At 41.4% G+C, this 26,482-nt stretch overlaps 1 long non-coding RNA gene across 1 annotated transcript; it reads right to left on the reverse strand.

Moving 5' to 3' along the window:
• Nucleotides 1-15,107: 15,107 nt before the first annotated feature.
• Nucleotides 15,108-25,994, reverse strand: LOC135413762 (uncharacterized). Its single transcript, XR_010430381.1, has 6 exons — nucleotides 25,599-25,994; nucleotides 22,317-24,856; nucleotides 21,416-21,630; nucleotides 18,046-18,138; nucleotides 16,761-16,963; nucleotides 15,108-16,529 (listed from the first exon to the last, which is right to left on the reverse strand). It is a non-coding gene; the product is annotated as an uncharacterized LOC135413762 (long non-coding RNA).
• Between the last annotated feature and the right edge of the window lie 488 nt (nucleotides 25,995-26,482).

A 26,482-nucleotide genomic window follows, 5' to 3' on the forward strand; every position in this document is an offset into this window, starting at 1 on the left:
GACCAGCAAGAATGGATCTATTCCCACAGCCGTGAGGGAATGTGCATTAAAAAGTATCCAGAACAGTAGCATATTTCTGAGTCCCCTCTAACAAAAGTATAACATGCAAGTTGTGCATCGTTTTGCATATAATCTGCATGAATAACACAATCAGCAGTGCTGAAACCCCAGGGTGGGCTGATGACTGTATTTGTGGGGACTTACCTGCCAGGTTCCTTATCCAGATATAATAGGCATGAAGAAATTAAGCATATTCCCCTGGCCTATGTAATTTTTTTCCCTAATAGTGTATTCTGACAGCAAGCATTTGCCCAAAGTGTCTGCTATTACCGTGCCATAGTTATTACTTAATAAAAAGATGTTCCAAAGAAATTATTAAAATCAATTTCAAAATTTCGATTCACTTTCGTTTCTTGTTGATGTTTTTTAAAAGGCATTATGAGAACGAGTGATCCAAGCTGAGATTTAAAAAAAAAAAAAAAAAAAGAAAATTCCTCTTTTTTTCCCCCATTTCCCAATCTGAAAAACAACCCAAACCAAGTCTAAGAAGGGGATAAGGAGTTCCTACAGAGATATCAAGTGTGAATTTCATCATAGCAGCTAAGGAACGAAAATAGTTGTTTACAAGATCAGGTATTACAGGATTTTGATTTCCACAAGAAGAGATACTAAGGAAGTGATGAGTAGCTTGGAAACACTTCAGTTCAGAGGGTTTTTTCTCTTTACAACAATTGTCTCTTAAGTGTAGCCCACTCTTGAGCTGAAAGAAAACCTTACTTTGTAGCTGCCTTTAAGCACTCCTTACTTTACTCAAATTCTTCCTGAGCAGACCAAAGCAGGCAGGATGGAAGCCAAGGATCTGGCTCTCGAAGTGAAGTTCTAAAAGCTGGTTAGAGCTTCAGGTTTCTGCTAAGGCCACAGAAACAATGAATCTGTGGCTGAAGGAAGTCAGATCTTAATAATGAACGAAAAAAAAATGCTTAAAAACCATCACAGAGCACATTTCTCTTCTCCAGGTTTTCAAGAGAGCGCTTCAAGCCTGAAAGAAACTGAAGAGCTGTTCCCCTGAAGTTCCTGCAGTTCAATAAAATGTTACAGATCAGTGGAACGAATTATATATTCCACTTTACACTGAAACATTTATTGTGGCAAAAGGAAATTGTATTTATTTCAAGAGTTTGCTATTCAGCCAGGTCTTTTGCTTTGCATGGCTTTATTTTTAGACAGCCAAAGCGAGGTTTTCATTTTATTACTGACCTTGCAAATACAGATTTTCGATGTGCTTATGTTTTGAAGGAGTCAGAGAGCTTTCAAAAGGTCATTCGTGTAGATTGCTCCTTATGAGGGCTGCTAGGAATATTGTATGTTTAGTTCATGAACAAATGCAACAGCCATTTACAGCAGAGGTCTACACAGAAAATGCCCTGAAAACCTGAGTGCTCTGGGGTTTAGATAAATACAGGCTTTATGACCAGATGGTATGAACAGAAATCCTTGGTCCTTCCCAAGGTTGCACATATTCTTGTGGCAAAGCACTTACTGCCTCGGGGCAACTGGGTGGGAAACACTGGAGCAGTTACAGGGACGTCACCTCAGGAAAGCAAGGAAAACATCCAACAGGTATGTGCAAACCAGGAAAGATGCAGGAACAGTGGAAAAAGAAAAGGATCAACTGGGAAAAAATCACACAGAAAATACATGAGATTGCAGTTCATTGAGCAGTTTGAACTGGAGGCACCAGATGTCAGGTCAGTATGGAATCCTCTGTTGCACCACTGGAGCTGCTGGACTCTCTTAAGTGAAGTTTTGGGGGGCAGAAGGACTGGTGACATCCCCTGGCCAGTGTGCCAGAGTCTCCCTGTTTCCTTTCCTGGAGATGATGGTGGCCCAAGGCCTGTCCCAGTGTCTTCTGCTGGAGCAGCTCCCTCACCAACACGTTCCGACCAGTGCCCACTCCGGGGAACTGGTGCCAGTCCCAGACATGCCAGGTCTCTGCTGGATTGTCAAGTAGATCCGTGAAGGTTCCTCAAGGAAGATGAATTATTTCTCCATGACTTACACTCCTGGCAGCCCCTTCCTGCCCGGCCAGGGCAGTGTGAGTGCTGCCTCTCCCTGCTGCTGGAGCACTCCTAGGGAACATTAATTCACTCCTCAGTGAACCACAAAGATGTTGGCAGAATAACTGATTTGATAGCTCAGTGCTTCTGTCACACTCTTGCTGTGCAGGAGACCAAAGGTTCTCTCTGGCCTAAAAAGCTCCTGACAGGCTGGGAGGCATTGCTGGCCACTTAACTCCTACTTCTGGAAGCAACACAGGGAGAAATAGGTGAAAAATTAATGCCCTCTTTTTTTAGCTTTCTGCATGGGGCAAGGACAAAAACACAGGCTGAGCCCAACAGAGATGTTTTAATTTGTTTGCATTGGAAAGGAGACGGGAGTGCTCTAACAGGATTCAAGTTTCATCTCAGAATTGTAAAGAATGTATTTTTCTTGACTTTTTGGTTTTATTTGAAGAATTTTTAATCAACAATTCTCCTTTAAAATAATGTTTTTGAAGAGAGCGATTTCTTTTTAATCCACTTGTCCTGGTTATTTTGAGCTGAGTAATTTTTAATGAATTCTTAGCAAACAAAATATTCCATTATTTACACAGTTCCTCTTACAAGCAATTATAAGTGTCAGTAACACTGTGAGAACCAGACCTTTTGCCACTGGCTTGCATGACATGGATTTGAAAGACAGGTACTATTAGAAAAACAGATCCCTCAAGCTGTGAATGAATTCTTCCCTGTTAGAGTGGTGAGGCACTGGCACAGCAATCAATTCAATTGTGCTGAATCTTCATTCTCAATGCTTTTGGTGATTGATTGGGAAATATTTCCAGGCATTTGCTGTAACAAACGAAGGACTTGAAGTAATTTAATCTACCACATGTTTTAGATTCAGAGCATCCTTTCAATGAAGAAGTTGAAGAAGGAAATTAAGACCAACATCCCCTGCTTGCCATGCACAGGCATTCCCAGCACTGGAGATGAGAAGGCTTTCCAAGAGGAGGGGAGTCAGAACCAAGCAGTAACAGAGTTAACCAGAGCTGGCTTGAATTTTATGGGGGAAATAAGTCAATGCTGAGGTTTTAGAAGGAGGGGAACATGCTCAGAGCAGTGAGAAAAGGGAAATATTTTGGTGGCAACAGTTTGGACAAACTGAACCGAAGAGGAGAGAAAAGATTTGGTCAGAAAAGATCTTGAAGGAACCAGCACTTAGGAGACACTGTTGACTGGGAAGAAGCTGGATTTTGAGGAAAACACAGTTGTAAGACCTGTGGAGGTTTTACATGGAAGTAGAGGAGAAATGCAGTGGCTGGTTTCATCCCCCTGACAGCAGGGAGTGCTCACAGTAAGGATAAAATGAAAGGACATAAGGATATGGACAACTTCCAAACCATGTCCCTAAGCACAGGTCCCTTAATTACCTCCAGGGTGGTGACTCCCCTGCTTCCCTGGGCAGCCTGTGCCATGGGTGGATGACCCTTTACAGGAAAACATTTTTCCTAATATTCAACCTACACCTCTCCTGGTGCACCTTGAGGCTGTTTCCTCTTGTCCTATCTCATGTTCTCCCTGATTTTATGGTACAGAGGGGCTACCTGGGTACAGTCACTTATGATATGTGAACATTCAACACCATCTCCCCAGCTGGCAGAACCTATAGGGAAGCTCCTTCCCCATCCTGACTTCTAATTCAGAATTACAGGGAGGTCTTCCCTGGTAACATCCAGAGGAAAAAAAAATGGTATTTCCCACATGACATCCCACAGAGAAGCAGCTCCTCAGCTTGTCCATTAGAAAACCATTTGCCAGAAATCAATTAAAATAATGTGGACACATGAAATAAAATAGATATAACTCCAGCAGGAAATGGTAATTCACAAATATTAATAGACAATAGACACATTAATTACAAGCACTCACCAGTGAGAAAGGTTGGGTTGCCTTATCCTGGGAAAAACAAGGATCAGCAGGATACACAGAGAGTTGTAGCAGATGTATTATCACTGGAGCCAGGCAATGCAAAGGGTGGAAAAAACACTATTACAGAGGAAAAAAATTATATCAGACACAGGAAAAAAAATACTCCCACATTTAAACATCATTTAAAGGTAACTTTTTGATCTTTTTAAGGTATTTAAAATGTAAACAGCATTTAAGAATTAGACAGTACAAAAGTGTTTGAGAAGTTTTTGAAGTATTGTAAAAATATAAATTTGTACCAGTAGGAATTCAGAGTCATTGAGAATTAAGAAATCATAGTACTGTGAATGAATTTTGAACTCTGTCCTATAGTGAAATGGGTGACAGATCCTGTACCCTATTGGAACCCTTTGGTCCCACCACAACAGAAACATGAAATAGCTGCCACCTATGAAATATGAAATCACTACTCAGAGGAGCTGCTTGATCCCTCTTCCTTCTCACACAAGTGAGGTGACAGAAAGAGCAGCAACAAGACAGACAACTTATACCATTAGTGAAAAGATGCATCTAAGAGAAAACTCCTTTCATCTGATGTGTAGGAGTAGGAAAGCTTGCCTATATTTTATTTTAGGAGAAGATTCTTCTATTATTTGTCACATGGTAATTCCAAAATATCCTAATGAAGTGAATAGTCTGAATATATATGTGTATATATATATATATTTCTGCGTACTAATAGAGATGTTTTCACACATAAAGGGTAAGAGATTCTAGATCTTGATAATTAACTGGGTACATGTGGAAGCCATCTGGACCACCCAACTTCCAGCTTGGTTTCCATAGTGTCTTACTCCTTCCAACACTTGCTGAACCCTAAATTATCACAGCTTTTGAGGCATGCTGGCTGTAATTAGTGTGGTGCTGGGACATTGTGCATCAAATCTCTGCAAGCCCTTTGGCTGCCTCCTCTGGGTGTTTTAATAATGAAGGGACGAAGTAGAGTTTTCCTTTATTAGAATAAACCCTTCAGTGCTGAATAAATCAGGGGTTCTGTCATCACCTAGACAATTTAAAACGACAAGGAATGGAAAATAACACAGAGCCAGCCATTGGTATCTCTGGCCAGTTTCCTGAAATTTATATATTTATGATATTTATATATCATTATATATATACAGCTACAAACCTCCATAGGGATTCTTTTTCTTCCAGGCTCTCTATACTGCAGAGTTTGATGCATCCAAAGGAAAAGAGCCCCACAAGGAGAGGGTTTCATCAGGAGGAGAAGCTCCCAGTGCTGCACATTGCATCAGTGATGTCCAGCCTCTGGAATACTCAGGAATAATCACTGCAAAGGGCCACCTTGCATAAAAGCTTCTCTCCTAATGGAATGCAATTTTCTCTCCTTCTGTGTGGCAGGGAACAAAATGTCATCCCTACCTGTTTATCTGTCTTTTTTTTTTTTTTTAAAGTTACTTTAAAAATGTCAAACTGCCCGGGCTGTCTGTTATCATTTACAAGAGCAGAGATTAGTGCCTCATCCTAGTGCAGGATTTGTATCAGTGTGTCTCACACAGACATTTTCTGGTCCTTCTTCCTCCTTAAACTATGTTCTGTTCATTCAAAGCCCATTTTTTAAAATGAAAAAAAGCACTTTCTGAGACTTCACAAGTCACAAAAACAGGCTGCTTGGAGTTCTTTTTTTTTCTTTTTTCCTTTTTTTTTTGCCAGTAGTTGTAGGGCAGGTAATTAAGAAAGTTACTTTAAAGTAACTTTGAATAGCAGATCTGTGGAATGATTCCCTTCCAGCTCACTCCTGTTGGGATTCAGAGCAACGAATTGATCTTTTCCCCCTTCTTTTTAATTCTATTTCAGTTCTGAAACACCGGCGACTATTGAGCCTTTATTTCACGTCACACGCCGCTACCCCTGGGTTTGTTTGGGGTTGTTACTGTTGTTTTTAGCAAACAGAAGGTGTCAAACCCAAACCAGGTTTCATAACAAAGCCATTACATAACTGCCCAATTAGTAGCTCGTTCGCTGCTATAAATAGCAGCCTCCACATCCAACCCGCTTGCTTCGGTGCTACAATAACTGGCAAGGAGAGGCTTCACATTATTCATCCTCAGAGGAGAATAAATGAACTTCGTGGAGATTTATGAGAGTCAGAGTAACGTGCTGTTTATTAGCTGCTGCCTCTTCCAGAGCTCTTTGCTTTTCCCGACTCCCAGGAGATGTTCAACTCCCGTGGACTGTTCCTGAAAACCTGCATGTAAATAGATATCTATGTGCATCTCTCACAGAGACAGAGGTGCTCTCAAGCCAGGAACTCTCTCTCTTTGGAACAGTATCTATAGTTTGCTGTTATCTCTCATGTTCACACTGACTGACACGATGGAATTAATTCTCCAGAGACAGTGATGTTTTACTGTGCTTCCACTGGAGTTTCACCCCAAAGTTGGTTGTTGCTGCCCTCCATTCCAGCTATTTTGGGCTGGATGTTTGTCTTGCTGTGACCACTCGAGCACAGACACGCACCCAGAGGAATCTGAACAGTGTTCTGGAAGAATTCAACTGGAGTTTTGGTCATTTCAAGCCACTTGAGCTGCTGACCACAGATTCTGATCCAGAACTCCTTGTGCCTTTCTCTACAACACTTCTTTTATTCCCAAAGGAGAGATCAGATCTGATTTCTATTTTTAAAGTAAGCCACTTTAAAGGCTGTAGCGAGTGAGCTAGTTAGATCTTACATTCCTCTGTTGCTGAATTCCAACGTGGAAATAAAGAATTTTGTGAAGAGGTTTTTCCATGGCCTGATGACAACCTTCCACTCTTCATCACAGAAACTTCCTTTCATACCAAGTCTTTCATCTGACATAAAGATGGGTCAAATCCAGTTGTATATATATATAGATATACATGCTTCTAAAATAATTTCTTCTCCTGAGGTCCATACTCTCCCCTCCCTGGGTATCTCCACAACTCCTGAATGTCAGTCTGGCTGAGGTTTTACATGCTTCCCCATCAGCTGCTGTGTGCAGGGACACCACAGTCTCTTCCACTCCTTTTCCCTAGGCACAGGTTGCTTCAGAATTAAGGATCTACTTACATCAGTACAAAATGAGCTGCATAATTAAAGGGCTTGACTGAATATTGATTCAAGTTTCTGTTTGGGCGTTGTTTCCTTGTTGATGTAGTTGTTCTTCAGATCCCTGGGCTTGACCTACAGATATATGTCCTCCCTGGGGAAAAGGAATGGGAGAACACAAGGAGAGAGATTTCCAGAGTCACCTACATGGGTTAGTTAGAACACAAGAAGAACAGGCACATTCTTTCACAGCCTTATTGAACTCATACAGTGTAAATCCCCAGCAATGTCTTCTCTTTGGTTTATCATTTCCTTTCTTCCTTTTATCCATGTTCTCACTTCTCTCTGTCTTCCCATAAACTATTTAAAAGTTAATAATCAATGTAAAGCTGGAATGCAAAAATGTGAAATGTACCTGGCCAAGATAGAAAACAGCAATCAAATTTTCTTTCTGAAAATGCTTTAAAAGACATAACCTTGATTTTGACAAATTCCATGTAAAAAGGGGGAAAAAAACTAAGGTAGAAGAAAAGAAAGATTTGAATAACAGTTTTTCAGAACTCAGTAAGCCATTCAGAACTGGAACAGGCTGAACATCTCTGAATCCTGTCTGAGCTTCAAAAGAGACATTGCAGGGATTGCAATAAATTAGGCTGCTATTCTCCCATTTTGCTGACAAAATGAGTGTCATTTCTGTGTAGAAGAACTGGGTAGGATAAGCCTTAAGAATGGCTGGCAAAAGAACTTGGCAGAGAGAAACAGGCTTCCCCCTCAAACCCAGCCAACCAGCTCACCTTTGGTATAGACCTGTCAAGTGAAAACCTTACACAAAAACGCCTGTGACCCACTTTGTTTCGTAGAAAACGTGGGTGTGACGCTCTCAGATAAAGAATCATATATTGCCTGAGTGCTCAAAGCTACTTACACGAGAGAAGATTGCTTTGTAAGTAAGGATTTGTAGGATCCAACGAGCATAAGAGCATAAGGAACGCCCGGCTGCGTCAAACCAGCGGCCTCTCCGGCCCCTCTGTGTTTCTTGGAGCAGCAGGAGGAAGTGCCAGGCAGGAAGAAATCCTTCCCTGGGAGGGTGGGGAGGCCCTGGCACAGGTTGCCCAGAGAAGCTGTGGCTGCCCCATCCCTGGAAGCATCCAAGGCCAGGCTGGATGAAGCTCTGAGCGACTCGGTCCGGTGGAAGGTGTCCCTGCTTTTTTGGAAGCTTTCTGTGATTTGTACACAGCTCCAAAAGTATTTTACCCACAATTTAAAAAAAAAAAAATATCAAACCATCCAAGCTGTTTTTCATCTGACAAACCTATAGAAGTGAAGGATTAATCTGCCCTGAGTGACTGAGAGAGATAAAAGCTTTGTGTTGAGTTCAGCAGCCCTGCCAAAGGGTTCAGAAAGCTGCTTCCCAAGTGTTAAAATAGTGCCCTCATCTGCATTTGTATTTAGCATCTCTGCAAGTAGCTTATGCACAGTCCCACCCATCACCTGCAGAAGAAGGGTTATGTATCCATGACATAAGATTTCTTCTTTATTTCAGGATGTGGAGACAGGGCTGTGGTTGTGTCGTTTCTTCTCATCACCTTCCAATCTCAGCTGAAAAATAGGATCTATATGACCTTGAATGAGGAAAAGATATTTTCTAGATGATTAAAGCAAAGTAGTTCTGTGTAGCTCTCTGCCCTCCCTGCAGTGATTATCAAGGTTTACTTATTTCTTTTCAAAGCAAAAAAGAAAGATTCAGACCATCAAGTACCAGTAATGCACTGGCTTTACCAATTAGGCCCATTTTGGAAAGCTCATAGAAAAATTACAAGTTTTCAGTGTCAAAAAGACACATGATAATAACAAGAGGGAGAAGCCTTTGGTCAAGACACTTTCCCACAGTGTGTTCTTCTTAACAGGTGGGGTTGAACATCAGCCCCTAATATTTTTCCCAGCACATTTGCTTTGCCTTTCAGACTTTTTTTTTTTTTAAGGTGGATGAATGTGTTTAATAACTGAACCACTGGTAATGGAATTATCTCCCGTGTCTCTATAAAAGGAAAGCATATGCTTTTATATAAATTAGTTATAAGCAAATGCCACAGTTGAAGTTATGGGCGTTATAAATAATGCCTGTCAGCTGAAATCTTCATCAAGTAGAAAATTTAGGTTAAGTGAACAGAATAACAAGGAACCAGGGAGATTCAAGGTAGAAGTTACCTCCCAGTTTTCATACTGATGGGCACGGTGATGTATTGATCTCTCTGGCTGCAATAACTGTGAGCAGGGGATTTAAATGCTGCCAGCAGGTAAGGAGTTCATCACTGAGAAAGGTGGTGTTTTAGGGGAGCCTGAGCCCAGTCCTGCCTGGGATTAACTGCTGACTTGAAACTACCCAGTGATCATTAAAACTGAAGAGGTCATTTAGAAAGACAGCGGTAGGGAATGAAAGGGCTCCTGTAGGAGATAGCCTGGATCACAGAAAATGTCTTTGCTCCCTGTCCCACCTTTAATTAATTTAGAAATATGCTTGCCTAACTGAGTAGTTGCTAGTTCACTTCTTTTCAATCAGATCCATAAGAACAGAGTGGGTTGAATCTGTGAAATTGCAACGGGGATTACAACATTTGAGGCAACAGGAAACCTCAGCAAGGAATTAAGGAGCTCCTTGGTTTTCTTTCCAGTTTTTCTTCCCTGACTCCTCTGCAGGTCAGCCTGCCTGTGGGCCTTGTCTTTGCTCCAGGCATGAAGGAATTGAACATATAGGACCAGAAGGATGCTTCTGGGCCATATATACGGGCAGGATTCACCTCTCATCTTCCTCTGCTAATCAGATTAAAATTCTGCTCCAAGCCAATACAACATTATCAGTTAGAAAACGTCCCTTAATAGCCAGCCCACGCATCTCCATTTTCAGCATGGAGCCATTTGTTCTGCTCCAGTGCTGCCCTTTAATTTCCATTATGCCTGTCCCCAAATGCTGTTAATGCCATTTCTGTGTTCAGAGAGCAGTTGCATCCTCTCTCAGTCTTTGGTTTCAGTCTCTGCTCAGAAGACAGGTTTTCCTTTTCCCTGTCATCCTTGAATGGCTGTTCAGAGCTGTTCAGAGCACGCTGTTCCATCCCCTGGCAGCTGTTCACATTGGATTTGCTCTTTCTCAAATATGGCAAAGGCAAACTCTACATATTATTTATAATTACATGTCCAAATCTCATTAGAATTATTGTTTGGGGTGGAGGGGGATATCTCACCAGCCCTTCTCTATTTCTGCTTAAAATACAACAATATATTTATATCTACTCTGATAAATTCTGGCACCACAAATCCCATATAACCATCATCTGAATAAGGCAAAGCCAAGCCTATCTCCAAGTAGCTGTTTCCAAGTGATGCTCACACACTCAACTAGAGACAGCCAAAATTCCACAGGGATTTGGTCCAAGAGAGGAGACTCCCTCCCTCTCCACGAGAGGAGAGAAAGTTTGGACTCAGGCACGAGCAGAGTACACCAGATTCCTGATTCATCAACATTTTTCCTCTTACCTGTGTTCTCCTTTCATTTATAAGGAGTGCTAGAAAGAAATTGTTTCTGTGGGGAACAGCTGTGTTTCTGTCCCCATTTTGTTTAAAAAGCCACAATCTACATAGTGTTTTTCCATGAGTGAACTAGTAGACCACTGCACTGTGTACATATAGCATATATATCATACTGATGCATTTCCTAACTAATCATTTCTTGAAAACAGACTCAAGTTTCTCTGTACAATTCAGAATGAAACAGCATGGCCCCAAATCCCATTTTTTCCTGACTTCAGCAGCGCATTACTGTAGTTCCAGGGGAGATATATATGAGTTACCAAGTCTGATTGTGCAGTAATTGCTGTGCAGGGATTTACAACCTTTGCTATCTCGTTGTTAACAAAGGAACCTGCCAAACATGAGCTTTCCTTTCAGGAAAAACAATTAGCCATGCACAATGAAATCATGGATTATTGCTATTTTGGAACTTTTCCGAACTTTTGGCAGGTTTGCTCTGGAGACTCATATAACCTCTTGCTGCAGGATGGTTGGGACCCCATAAATATCAAGGTCAAGAGCAATCTCTGCTTATAATTGTCCAAAGAAATAAGTTTCTGGCTCCTTTCATGATGTCATTGACATTGAGAAAAATAATTGCTGAGGTTAAAATGTCTCTTGGTGACCTGTCTTGCAGTAAAATTGCTGTAAAATTGCTTACTCACAGTCCCAACCCCCCCAGGGCTGGTGTTTGTGACCTGCCAGCTGCCTGATTGTGACTATTAGTTTGGGAGGCTGGATGGTTTAGGAAGATTAGGATAAATTCCCTGCATTGATCTCCGATTGAGACAAGAAATGGCCCTTTTTCATTTGGAGATGGATCAGTGGAAATCATTTCCAAATACTACTGACTATTCATGAGCTGAAAACAATCGTTAATTCCTTGCAGCAGCAGAGTTTTCTTATTTAAAAGGACCATCACTGGTTCAGAAATGACTCCTAAATTACCATCCCATTTTCCTCCCTGTCCCACAGGGAAAGAGAAAGGCCATAAGTGCCTCACTGGTTGTGTAAAAAGCTTTAAAAACTATCTTGAATAGTTCTCACCTGGTGTTGAGCCAAGGGTACACTGCTCAGGAGACCCTTAAACCAGCACAGAAGGGAAAAGCTGAAACAGGACAGAGTGAGCAAAATCATTGAGCAGTCAAGATGACAAGAAAAAAACCAAGGAGCTGCTAAGGAAAAGGGAAGATGCAATTTAAATCTATTGCAGGGGATAAATAAAAACAATTGGAATTTTTTATCAGTTAGCATGAATCCATTTTAGCTACCAGCACTTGCTTCTGGTGGAGTTTTGGGGGCTGGTTTGTTTGGGTTTTTTCTTTATAAATTAACTGTTAAATCACTGCTTGGAGCCAGAATCAAGTAGGTAGAAGAGAAGTAATATCAGTAAATATAAAAAATGCAGGTAACCATGATGACAACAAACTGGACACTCGGTGTCTGGAACAGAGTTCTACAAACTGATGCACAAAGAGGAATCCACTATGAGTTTCTTCAACAAGAACATCCTTGAACACTAAGAGCAGGAGTAAGTACCTACCTGTAGTTTGATGGCAGGCTCAGGCCTCCTCTGCTGCAACAGCCTCAGGATTTCTGCAAATTACAGAACAGTCCCCAAACTCAAGAAGCCATTTCCAACCCTGAATAACAGTATATTTTAGTTGGTGTTTAAGAGATGGTTTTTCACAAGCCAAAACCAATTTTAAGCCACACGAGGTGTGAGAGAAAACAGAATTAAACTGAAGAAAGTGACAATTGAGGACTTAATAAAAATACTTGGAATAGATGCCCCCAAAACCACAAGTTTGGGCTAAAAAAAACCCCTGCAGGTTAGAAAAGCAGCCTGGCTGTGAAGGAAATGAAAGTCACAATAAAGCAGGATAAATATTGCTGTTTTCATTTCCTTGCTCTGTTCAACAGCATTCCCTTCATTCCCAGGCATGGGCTGAGCCATGGAACAAAAGAAGGAAAAGGTGAGAGCAGCGAATACAAATGAAAACTTGCACTTAAAGAAAGAGAAACAAAGGGCATGAAAATATGAATATGGAAGGAGAGCTGAAATACTGAGAGTTTTTAAAAAGTACCTTTGCTTCCTGTGCTGGCCGTGGCGGTTTCGGACCAGCTTGGGAAGCAGGACCAGGAGCATCACTCCCACCTCCCCAAAAGCACTTTTCCAGATGTGAAGCCGTGAGATGCCAAGGGCAGGTTGTACAGCAGAGAGCAAAGGACAGCAGCTGAAAAGTAAAATTGAAAATGACATTTTGAGGATAGAGAAGTATAGAAAATTTCGGTAAATGCAGCTGTCTGGGAAAAAGGCCCAGGGCCTGTTTTGAGCTTGTTAATGCCAATGGCAGGTTTTTGAGCCTGGCAACGGGTAAAGACACTCCTTTTCTGGGTAAAATATCACAGTGATGCTGTGAGGTGACCTTCAAAGCTGTCCTTTGCAGAAGGAGCTCTGAAGGAACCCTCTGATCTGCCGATCTCAAAGACAAGGTCAGCAGGAACACAGCCCACGCAGGGCTTGGCCCAAGCTCCTTGCCTGAGTCAATCACACACAAATTAACTTGGGCTTCTATGTTCTCCTCATCTCCTCTCACAGCCTTTCACCAACCAGGTATTTAAAATAAGTATTTCCTTCCTCCATCACTTGCTAATATCTGTTGTCAGCCCAAGGTGAGAGAGAAAGAAATTCACGGAGAAGGATCCCAAGGCTGCCCATTCCTTTGGAACCTGATGCTTTATTTCAGCAGCTCTGCTGGGTCCCACTCTTTCAAAGCTTTCCATTTCTTGCCAGCTCAGGGGCTCCAGTTTCAAGGTTTTCTTTACTGTAACTCCTGGCTGTCCCAAGCCAAATGTACATATTTTTCGGCATAGATAAATCCCTTTCTCTCACATCTGAGAATAAGACAAATATATGGGCATTCAGTATGTCTTACTATTAACAGGGACAGAAACAAGGCGGCCAAGGCAATAAATTCCAGGAGAGAGGCTTCTCCCAGAGGACCAGAAGAAAGTAAATGAATAAAGGTACATATGTGAGGCAAGTCCCAAACAAGACATCTGTGGAAGGGAGGGAGAGAATAAATCTCTCCCTTACTCTCAGAGGAACTGCATTAATCTTGCCTCAATTAGGCTTTTCTTAACTATTGCTGTCTCCCCATGAGCAAGCAAATAAAAATCCATAGGAAGGGTGGAAAGAGGAGAGCCACAGCCAAGGCAGAATGTTCCCTTTGGATGCCTGGAGAAGAAACACCTTCCATTTTCACTCCAGTGGGGTACAGAGTGTACCTCCTGTTCAGTAACAGAAAGGCACAGTCACTTCTCATGGCCATGGTTCACTCCCACACACACAGCAATTCCCGTGGTCTGTGCAAGGCAAACGTTCCTTCCCTGGGGAATTCTCTTTATAAGGTGCTGACAACCAGTGATCTGCTAATCTGACAATCCCAGAAGATGTGTTTGTACCCCCACAGCAGAGCAGGCAAGAACACCAAGATGCACCCATATGTGCCTTAGGTGTGTGCGAAGTGGGAATTTGGAGGGGACCTTTGCAGGCTTCCACATGTAACCTCCAGACGTGCCAGTGTTGAGGTGTTTAATCATCTCCTGTGGGCAAACGACACAGAACACAGAAACAGGCACCAAAATTATTCACAGCTTTCTTATCCAAGTGCTGTTTACATTTGTTGAAAGCCCAATCTGCTGCAGTCAGCGAGATCTACCTTCTCTATTTCTGCCAAAAAAAAAAAAAAGAGTATATATCTCTTCATCTGCCCATCCATCCACCCATCATCATCTCCTGTATCACAGCACCACAATTCCCTATAGCCAGCATTGGATTAACACAAGGTAGTGGTTCCCCACCCAACTTCTACTCAGAGCTTGAACTCTTGGAGTCTGGGGCCATCCCATATTCCATGTTTTCTCAGTGCCCAGCACAACAGCAGCCCTCGAGTGACCTCCACATGGTCCTTTTTCCCTGTCCTTTCCTTATATAATGCAGATGATTTATTAATATGAAGTCGCCCAGAACATGGAACATCTGGGTCTGCTTTTTATTTTTTCCCTTATCCTGTGAAGTTGTCAAGTCAGCTCTGGGATATTTTGTCTGAAGTTGATCCTCAGAAGGTTCATGTAATTAGGATGGGAAATCCTTTCCTATTTCATCTTTTGGGGGATAATCCCATGTTGGTTTATGCTATTTCCTGATGGGTGTTTGTGTCAGGAGAACATCTTTCTTCCTAGCTGTGTCCTTCAACTAGTTTTGGAAAAGATAATCCTTGAGTCATTAACACTTTCTGTGGCCCTGTTGAGCTTGGCAGAGTTTTCTTGTCCCATACTTCCCAGCCATTTTTTTCCCTATGCATATTCCCAGGAAAGGCTCCTCCATCTGTTTGGCATTTTAATGCTGGGATGAGGCTCTGTTTATTGGGAGATGCGGCTGTTTCCACACAGGGTATTATCAGTTTTGCCTGTAAAAACATATCAGCTTTGTAAATTTGAGGGCAATGATTTATGGCCCAAATGTTGCTAATTCTCTCATTACTGGTCAAACAAGGACTTTTTTTCAAATGTCAGATAACAGATGGTGAGGAGAAATTTTACCTCCACTTCTTCCCAGACTACCATTTGAGCTAGCAGGGGAAAAGTGAGGAGAGGGGAGAGCTGGACATAGATTTTAAACATATTTGGTTTTAATCAGCATTTAAAATCTGACCAGTTCTATAGTTAATTGCAATTTTTTTCCCTATTTTGGTCAAAATTTCATACTTTGAAATCTGATCCAAAATTGACAAACTAGTTAGTACTTTATAAAGTTCATCTGGGGGCTTTTTTTAGATGTAGCGATGTAACAACACAATTAGTCAGTTACTCTAGGTTTTAATAACAAAAAAAAAAAAACAAAAAAACAAAAAAACCAACAAATTAAGCTACATTGTAACAAATGTGTTTGTATTTTTCTTAGCAAGGAGTTACTGTTGCTACAATTGTAGCAAAGTGGAGATAAACAGCTGGAAAAATGCCTATGGGACACACTTCATAGCCCAGAACCTGATGTAAAATCTAGAAACATGAATTAATATTAAACATTCCATCGTGTAAGAGGCAATTATTACTTCTATTACAACTATCTAGAAGGACACAACAGTTTAGTCTGGCTATATTAGATTATGGCATGGCTGGTGATTCTCACCCATTGTGAAATCCTTCTAACCCACTTCACAGTTTTCAGTCTTTAACCAAGATCTCTGTTGAGACTCAATTTTAACTGCATACATATTAAGTAATTGTTAAATATTGGACATTTATAAATTTTCTTGACCTTGAACCTAATTATATATTTTACAGGGAGGCAAAGTAATTGATTATGATAATAAAACCATAACCAGCATACAGTTGATTACACACTGGATGACATCTTGATGTATGCATCTTGCTATCACAAAAAAAATTTGTATGTAGACAAAAAGAAGAAGAAAACCCTAAAAAAGCCCAATCTAAGAACTTCACGTTATTGCCATGCCATGAGCCACAAGATTCCAAGAGTACCTAAGATTCCAAGAGTACCTGAAATTCCCTGGAGAGCTGAGAACCAAGAGTGACTCGATTATTCACCTGCCTTTGCCGATGCATTTGCTGAGTTGTTTCGTTGGGAGAACGAGGAAAATGTTTGGTTTACTCTTATATTTAGTTAGTGCTGGAGATTTTATGCTGTATGTTCTCATTTTATAGCAAAACCTTCTTGTGATTTGGATGCACCCACCTTTTGCCTGTTCCCCATGTACATCCCTCAGGAGTAAGGAAGAAGTTCTGTCTCACTTTTAGCCCAACCACGGCAATATCTTCTGTCTGCTTCTGTTCCAAAACTTCCCGCTCCTGGAATCTAAGTGCCTTCTTTGCTCCCTTGATGGAAAAGATTTAAAATTTGTTTAAGTAACTGAAGTAAGAGCAGCAAATTTGTCATTTGCCTCGGCCAAAGCTGCTCCTAATGCTGTTCCAAGCCCTAGTGCTCCCCCTGCATCCCTATCCGAGGCTGGCAGATGCTGAGCCTGCGTGTCTGCCCTCCGGGGACGGAGCCATAAATGTCTTCCTCAAACCCTCATCCAGCCCCGTTCCCCCCACAGCAAAACTTAATGACTTCACACAGGAGTCCAAAAACAAACGAGGCCCCTCACTAAGAGCAATTCCAGTCGGAGTTTACTTGTCCTTGCTTGACCTCAGCCTCCTCAGCTTTTGCTCTTTAAAACCCGTGTATTCCGTGGGTGGTGCTCATGGCATCTCCCTGACAGGGATGAAAGGCAGCCCCGAACAACCAGTTTATTACAGAGTAGATCTGTGACCAAAAAGGGAATGATTTCCCATTAAACAGAAATAGGATTGAAGAAAATGAGTCCAGCTGATGTGAAATGCATGGCCTGAATGGTCTGGGCTCACCAGTCTTGGTGACAGTGGGGAATGAAGTTTATAGCATTTGGCACAGAACTGAGGCAGATTCGTGGTGTTAAGTGTTTTGTCAGTGTTTATGGGCTGGGGCAAAGCTTAATATGTGCTAGAAAGCAGAGGGTAAATAAAAAGATATGAGTCAGTTCTGTTGGTTTGGTTTGTTGGTTTTTTCCCCCCTGAAAACTCACGTTTCAGAGCTGATGCTGTGCTTGGTGAGAACCCAGCTCACGATTTCTGCCTGTCTGGGTTGGCAGGACTCAGTGTTTGTTACCAGCATGGTGTTGCTGTGAACACTTCTACAACAAAAATCACAGAATCATGGAACCACTAAAGCTGGAAAAGACCTCCAGGATCATCATCAAGTGCAACCACGGCCACTGAACCCACTGAATGAACGATATGTTCTGAAGACTGAAATTTTACTTGAGGAAAACATAGGAACATATTTTCTGTTCATTTTGGTGATGCAGGCCAACATAAAACTCAGGGGGGGAAAAAAAAGTTTGTTCTGTGAGGTTGGATACTGCTAATAAATAAAAAATGAAATCAGATTACAAACACCAGATCCTCACGCAACGTAATTCACTTCCCTTCCACTGATTTAAGCAAGTATTAAATTGATTTAAAGGCAGCTCTGTCAACTTTTATCGCCAAGGGGTTTGGTTCTGAATATCTAAGAACTTCATTTCTTCAAGTCTTTTATATTTATCATTCCAGTGGTGCACAGAGAGGCTGAGCATGTCTCTGCCAGACAGCTGAACAAAACCCAGATCCCTCACCACGTGACCTTGGTTTAGATCACTCCATGTAGGGACACATATGGATATAGAAGTATGGGGTTTTTTATATATATTAAAAACATATAAATAAATATATGTTCTATATATACATGAAAATAAGCAAAACTACACAGATGACACGGATAACTTATTAAATTATACATATTTATAAAAATATTAACAAAAAAATTACCAATTCCTTATGGCTTGATCCCACACCTTGTCTTTGCTCCCTCACGTACATTCATTCTCCCTTCACATTGCCTTGCCCCTGAAGCATCGAGATCTGTAACCAGAGAGAGAATAACTTCTGTAAATCTCAAATTACAATAATCCAGGATTTAAGAAGTAAAATGGTACCATTACAGCAGATAATTGTAACTCTGGAGAAATAGGTCAGAGCAGCAGTTCATCTCGGCGCTGCTACCAACAAATGAGGTCAGGTTTTGCTTTCTTTATGTGCTGTTGCTTTAAAAGAAAAGAGCTTTTTTTTTTTATTCTGTATTGATGGGGAGTGAATTCCCAGGCAGCAACACTAGAAGAGATAAAGAGTAGGAATTAAATCTCTGGTCTGTGTGGCCTTGGGTATCCAGTCCCACCCAACACAGGATTTTCCAAACGTCCTGAAAACATAAAAGCATTTTCCAAATACCCTCAGTGTAAAGGATAAACGTGCAGGCTCCTCTCCACCATAGCATGTGCTCCTTCTTAGAGAGAAATTGTCTCTGTAGCACAGCTAGAAGAAATGAAAATAAGAACCCCAGCACTTTCTGTAATTGCTTTTGTGGAATGTAGTCATCCAAGGAAGAATTTGGTGCAGCTGGTAAAGGCGGTGTGACTACAAAAAAAATACAGTCTTCCTATAAATTCCCCGGGATCCCTGAGGAAACCTCAGGAAACAGGCTATTGCAATGCAGATTTGCATGGTTCCCTGAGGAATACTGCACTTCCACAAATCCTTCCCTGAAGAGATTTAGCTTTTCAACAGTTTGTGCTCAAGTACAATTAATTTTGATGGCCCCTGCACGATTACAAGTCTAATGTTTAGGTTTGCTATCAATTACCACACCAGACTCTTCCTGGGTCACTACTCCATGAGCTACTATGGCTTTACTTATGTTGTAGCCATCTCCATCCTCTCTGGAAATAAAAAGCTTGGGGCACATGGGTCTATCTGAACCAGCTGAAGTGTAAAGGAACAGTAATCACAATAAATAAATAAATAGCCACTCAAGGGTTTTGCTGTCAAGTATTAAGAAGCGTGGAAAAAATTAATGGACACCTCCTTTACTCTACATCCTGAGGCACAAGTTCAGTTTTGATTCAAACAATAGATGTTGATGTGAATAATAAGACCTGTGTGCAGGTCTTGTGTGCAAGCATTTGCTAATTAATGTAGTTAATGGCAAGTATTGGGACAGATGTTATAAAAACCCAATCAGCCTGTGCTAGGAGTGAGCTGTTAGTCCTTTTCTGACTAGAAAAGTTGATCAGGAACCCCGAGAGTTTGCAGTCAAGGCTTCTTTAAGTTTTCTGCTTCAATATTCATCTATATACATCATCTATGAAATATTTACAGAGGAAACCACTTAAAACAATGAAATATGAATGAGTCCTTTGGTGGAGGCGATGCAATTTCTCTGCCAGGTTTTACCCAGAGCGGTATTTCGGGGGGGAGGTTTATACAGGGATGGGATCCTCTAATGAATCAGGCCAAGGGGAATCAATAAGACAGTAATTAATTTAGCTCCTTCTCCATATTTTTCAAAGTGACAGATTTATGATGGGCCATGAAAAAAACATTAAGCATTATCTTTTTCCCTCTACTGGAGGTAGGGTGGGTAGATGAAGATAACGGGGGCTGTGGCCGTTCCCTATCTGACACAGGGATCTGCTGGGGACAGAGGGAAGTTCTGACCTAAAGGAAAAGGCACAAGGGAACAAGGAAGAGCTGGGAATAGCAGGAGAGCAGGCTTGGTTATGTGACTGCCTGAAGCCATTCTGGAGGAACCACCACCAAATGACAGCTGTCACTAGGAATAACCACGGCATATGGGGACTTCCCAGGAAAAGACAGCGAGATTAAACCATAAAATCACAGAACAACAAGCACACATTGCATTTGGTGGGGTTCTTTGCATTTATCTTTATTTGACCCCATTTATGAGCCATTTGAATTGCTGTACTTAGAAAGAAAAATTACTTTCCCTACAGCTTCAATTTGGTTTTTTCTTTTATTATTTTTCCCCAGATATCCTCCTCTTCCTTTTCTTTCAATGTAAATAATAGAAGGATTCTAACAGCCATACCAGCTGCTGAAACTGAGAAATCAAAGCAATAAAAGAGCATTTAAGCCACCACTTGTATATTCATTCTCCCTCCCTTTCTATAAAGTCAGCAAGTTTCTTACATTCTTGATATTATATAATATCTTTTTATTCTCGACTATAAGTATTTTTCAACATTGTCTCTATTGCCACATGTGAAAATTCCCTTTATCTTTAGGCTTCTACCACTCAGTCACCAATACAATGAAACCCAGAAAGCCTAAGAACCCCTGACAGTTCACATAAACTCAAAAGCTGTTCCACTGAAATTTGATAGAAATAGTTGCAGTTGCAATATTCGGATCACCACGGGAATTAAACAAGGGCTTGACTCGCTTTTTATGGATAAAATGTACAATAACCACTTTCCTACAAGAGTACAAAGACAGTAAACTGTGTGTGTGTGTTACACTTTTCTTTGTTAGTACTAATTTCCCCTCTCCTTGATCAAACCAAAGGAACTACTAAAGCTCGTGAAAAACCACCACAGTTCCAATTCAGACCACTTCAAGTTTAGTGAGCACTTTCAATTTAAAACACACACTCCAGCAATTCCTCTCGACCAAATACAAAATACTTTCCTTTGCAGCTGCCCAGAATAATACAGGATTTGAGCTCTCTTAACTCTTACTCTCCAAACTCCAAGGGGAAAATATTATTGCATGCTGAGAGTCATTACAGCCATTCCAGCCAAGTTATTAAAAAAACCTGTAGTTTCACCAGTCTGTGCTGGTACTTTCTGAGCAATAGTGGAGATTCTGGAAGTTTTTGTAGGTAAGTGTTTTCAGCATCTGTGTGACCAGGTTGTACCCACTGCAGAACTTATTGGTGGCTCTGCTTATCCCAAAGGTGTTCGTGTTTGTAGGAGGTAAAATGGTTTTCCAAGCCAGCAGAAAGAGCCTGCTCCCAGGGAGTGCTGAGGGATTGCTGGAGGGAAGTGGAGTGGAATCTTTCAAAGATGGAGAGCTGCACTTTGAGCACGTGCAGGTATTAAACAGAAGTCTTGTCACGGTTTAGTAAAGCAGAATCAGAGTTTACAGCCTGCTGAGTGCCTCTGCATCTCACCTGCCTGGACATTTCCCTGTGTTTAGACTGGACAGGCCAACTTTCTCCAGGCATTTCACCTCCTAAGGATGAGGAACACATCACCACTCCCAGCTTACAACTCCCACAGCTTCCCAGGAAAAACCACTTGATTATATGCAATACATGAAAATGATATAAGAATACACTTACCACACACTGTGGGTGCAAATCCTGGGCAACTTTAGCCTCTTCCAACTCCTTCCCTTGGCTATTGCACTCCATAATGCCAAATCCTGCCAGGCTGGGGGGCTTTTGCTGCACTAAGGTGCTGCTTCCACTTTGAACCTGAATTCTCTTTATTCCTTCCACTTATATGATTTAAGGTCTTCAGTCCTTACACAATTACTTCCCATTTTCTGTATGGACTATTTATTTTACATCCAAAAAGGAAAACGAGGGAAAAAGGAAAAAAAAAGTAATACCTTAGCAAAAGATGAAAGCATATGTTCCTTCTTTGTGGTGCTATATCCACTCTGGGAGCAGAAAAGGTTATCAAGTCTCTTCTATCTTGAATATATTTAGTAAATTAAATCTCTGTCTAATCATTTAACTGATTTTCATACTTCACTGACACTTCACAAGGAAGATAATATAACAACTTGAAAAAATGTGTACTCCTTCTTCCCAGTGTTTTCTCCTATAGCTTGCTATGTATTATTTCCAGGATAATGGATACCAGTGCAGAGCTATCTTCTAACTGTCATCTGGTTTTACTTTAGTCATCCTGAAAGACTTGGGAGTTGTTTTTCAATTGTTTTTACACCCAATTCAACTAGAAACTCATAACATGCAGATCAGCTAAGTGAGGAAAAGAAAAGGTCAGGACAATCAGGAAAATTTTTAGAGGAGTATTTAGTGTAATCAAGTATTTGTTAATGCTTTGCCCTTCTACATGATTACTATTTTCTGGTTTAAAGTCATTTGTTGCAAGAAAAGGATCTCTGTTATTCGTGAAATACCTCAAGAATGCATTTAGATATTTCCTTAAGTTTAATATATTTGGGAAAGTTGTCTCAGAAGCCTATTAGTTGACTTTTACTCTGTCACTTACCTGCACTGTTTGACAGAAGCCTCTGCTGTGGCTGTAATTAAATGCTGTTGGTTAACTTCTGTCTGAATCCAGCTGGGGCTGAGGCATCCCAAAATAACAACAGGCCCCAGGATGCCTTTTGGGAGTTGGTGTATCCTCAAAAGCTGGAACAGAACTGTGCCGAAATTATATTTCTATATGTGATTTATTCTTAATGCTGAGGCCAACTTTTAATTCCTGACCCCTGTGCCAGTCAGACTTTGCATCTCATCACTCCCCATCAACACTCATTCTTACTTAGAGATTACACTTCACTTACAATAAATCCACCAACCTGGTGCACTTTTTTTACTGCAGTTTTCTGGCTAGCAGTAAAGCATTCTAATTTATTGAGCCAAATCTTTGCATTTTCACAGAAGCTTTACTCACTCCTTAAATTTGCCTCGTGAAATCCAAATAATTCCAATATTATGTGTTAGAAAATAGTAAGTCAGACTTCTGCATAAGAATTACTGATAAATTATTTGCTGACCCAGCTCACTGTGCACACACAACCACAGTCACACTGCTATACAGGTATTTTTTTAACCTGTACAAGACCTCTCTGATAGTTTTTCCTAAATCAGCCTCAGTGGGTTAAATATTAAGGTCAGGGTTACGTGGTTATTACAGTTGCCAGGATCAGGAAAAAATATCTATCAATGAGAAAATTCAGTAATACCAATAAATAAATAACACCTCTACTGCCTAAAAGCAAAATAATTCTGAAAGGACGGAATTAAAAAATGTTAGTTGTACTGCAAACTTGAAGGAATACTGATATTAAAACCAAACTGAAGAGGAATTATGCCAGCACACCCTCCCTTATTCCTCTGGAGGAATAATCCATTGTCCCAGGTTGCTCCAAGCCCAGTCCAGCCAGGCCTTGCACACTTCCAGGGATTGATCCCGGGCAGTTGTACCTCAGCAAAGGCTCTGTTGAAGGGAAAAGCTGGTGTTTGGATTTGCTCTGGATGTCCCTGCAGCTGTGAAACGTGGATGGCAGTGTTGCTGGAACAACCTCTCTTGGGAGGTTTCCTGTACTTTCTGCTTGCAGCATCGCCAAGAATATTCCTAAGGCAGCTTTTTCACAGTGACTTGGAATTTCACACTCTAGATGAAAGCAATTCAAAAGCAACCAGAGTTTAAAAGAAACAGAGTATTTCAGGTTGGTTGTGTTAAACTGAAGAAATGAGCAGGCTTAAAGGGAAAGATTCCTTCCTTTGGAATCCAGAGTGGATCTTTCGGATCCAGGATGTCTCTGGATCTCTGCCTGTAGTTGGAAACAACTGAAATGGCACAGCAGCATAGCTGGCTTATCCATGTTTTTAAAAAGTACTGTCCTCTCTTAGCCTGGGGAAGTATATTCCTGTAGGATTTTATCCTCTGGGTGCTTAAGAATTCCACCTCAAGCACTGTGTCGTGTTTTACCCACCAAATTCCAGGCAGGAAAAAGCTCTGCTCCCCACGACCTGCGGGAAAGGTCTCTGGTCTCTGGAGAAACCTCCCAAAGCAGCCTCCAGTCCGTGTGTGTGCGATGGCTCACACGAGAAATATTTCCATCTCCAGCTTCCCCAAGGACATCTGTTTCATTTTGGACTTTTTTTAAAAAACCACCTCTATGTCAGCAGCTGAAAAACAAGGAGACATGTTGGAGTCAGCTCTGGAACTGCTCCTGAGCTCTCACATGGGCTGTGCTCGATGCCAAAGAGTTCCAGCGCTTGGGTCTCACTGGAATGTTGTCTGTGGTGTCACCACGGGCACAGCTTCCAAGTCCTGCAGATTTAATGAGCCTGAGCACGCTTCTCACATCCCCCAGCACAGCAGCTGGAACCTGAAACAGATATCCCAAGCTTCCTTTCCTAAGGATGGTATGTAGAGAGGGCCTAAGGCGAGCCATCAACACCCAGAAACCATCGATTTAGGAGGATTTATGGATGGAAAAGTAGAGGTGCTCAAATTCCAGGGTCAGGATGCTTAATAAACTATTTGTCTTCCTGTGAGAGTAAGTTTGCTAACATCACATGATAACACAAGTCTCTTGGCTTATCTTTGTTTGCATAAACATGGTTTTGTACTAAATATACACATAGACAGTGATTGAGAATACATGTTTTAGACAGTCATCTGCTGGTGTGAAAACCCAGATGAATGCTTTTGTTGTCTGGGTTTTTTTTCTTTCAAAACTGGATGAAGAACCAACATGTTTTCTGCTTTACAAGCCAATTCTGCCTGTATTTTTTCCCAGAGGCCAAGTATGTAAAGCCAGAGTCTTCATTTGCAGGGAACTCTTAGTAGTTATCTTAGTAGTTATCTTCCATGCTTCTCTAATCCCACATTTTCTCTAATTCTACATTTCACAGCCCAAAAACTTTTAGGTCCAGCTGAACAATCCTCAGAGCATTGTCCCTTACTCCAAGAGCTGGTTGTTATTCTCCCAGAGCAGCAGAGAGCTCGTTCCAGATACAGTCTCAGCTTTTCTCTCATGCTCCTCAGGTGCCTGTTCTTCACAGGAGCTGCTGCTAAACATGAGAAACATGGAGAAAGAAGTCACAGCCACAGCATTCACGGAGAACATGAAAAGATATATTGTACTTTTCAGGGAAGAACGCAGCTTGGGAGGCAATGAGAATGAATCACAGTGAATCATTTTCACTCACTGAACTTAGTACAGAAATGGGGGGAGAAGGGCTGAGCGTGAAAATATTCCCTCTCTCATTCTATAAAGTAACAGCTAAACCTTCTCAGGACTCCTTTGAAAGCTGTATGAAACATTTGGTGTAGATACACTTTCTGTACAAGCCCTTGGCAGAGTGAAATCACACAGGAAGAAAACCCACGGGCTGATTTAACAGTGGCAGCAAGTGCTACGACGGCAGGATTTGGGATTTAGAGAGTTTTGTAGAATTATAGAATCATTCAGGTTGGAAAAGCCCTCTAGGATCATCCGTTTCCCTGTTTCCAACCATTTCCCTGGCACTGCCAAGGCCACCAAGGGCCACATCTACATGTCTTTTCAATCCCTCCAGCGATGGTGACTCAAACGAAGCCATGGGTTATGAAAACATTGCAATAAACTGTATTTTGATCAAAGTTACTCTGGTCATTCTGGAGAGAAAACACCTTCAAGAAGATCAAAAGGCAGTCTGGCACAGTTCTAAGCTGGAAATCCTTTGAAGAGAATGAGCTAAATCGATGAGGAGCCGAGGGATGGGAACTGAAACTCGCAGGGGTAAAAGTTACAAGGAGAAGACCAGCACATACCCCAGGATTCCAGTGAGGAGTGTTCAATCCCTCCCCCCCTCAGTGGTTCTTGGATGAAGCAATAAGTGCAGCTGTCTCTGGAGAAGGAGGGTAAAAGTGTTTACCAAGTCCATTTTGCACTGACTCATCTCCACACCGCGTTACTACAAGTTGACCTCTGCTGGGGAAGAAAGCTTGGCAGGAGGAGATTCTTCTCTTGCTCAAGGTCTTCTTGATGACTAGCAAGGGCCAAGTTCTCCAGAGGAGCTGGAAAAGGTGCCAGGAAGCGTAACTCGGTGTGTTTTTCTTCTCTTTCTTGGTCACAAAAAGGAGTTGCTGCCCAGTACCACAGAAGATACAAGTACTCCCTTCCCAATCCTTACTATGTAAAAGAGAAGAGCTCCAGAATACTGAGAATTCCCCTGATACCCCAACCCAGAGCTCTCTGTGCCCTCCTCCCCACCACCCCCCCTTTAATTTAAAATAAAAAGAATGACCTCACCCTTTCTTTGGAAAAAATTAATAAACTACAAGGCATCTTAATGACAAATCCTTACTGGGATGAGTAATTCCTTGTTGGAGAACAGCACCTGGAGTAGGAGGTTTTTGTGTTTGGTTTCAATCTACACACACTTTCATGGGGAACATAAAGAATTATAAGATGATCAGAGGGTTAGACCAGGAAATTAGAATGGAAAAAACAATTTGAAAGAGGGTGCACATTTCTAATGATCTGGGTAATTAAACATTGGAACAATTTAGCAAGATTGGGGTGGATTTTCCATATGGTTTAACATGTTTGTACTTAGACTGCTTCATAACATGGTATCTGTAGCAAATTTATAAACACAGTTTGCTAACACAGATTTTTGCTTCAACTTGCAGCAAGTGCATAAATAGATTTG

The sequence above is a fragment of the Pseudopipra pipra genome, chromosome 4 (assembly GCF_036250125.1).
Source record: "Pseudopipra pipra isolate bDixPip1 chromosome 4, bDixPip1.hap1, whole genome shotgun sequence".
Taxonomy (NCBI): Eukaryota; Metazoa; Chordata; class Aves; order Passeriformes; family Pipridae; genus Pseudopipra; species Pseudopipra pipra.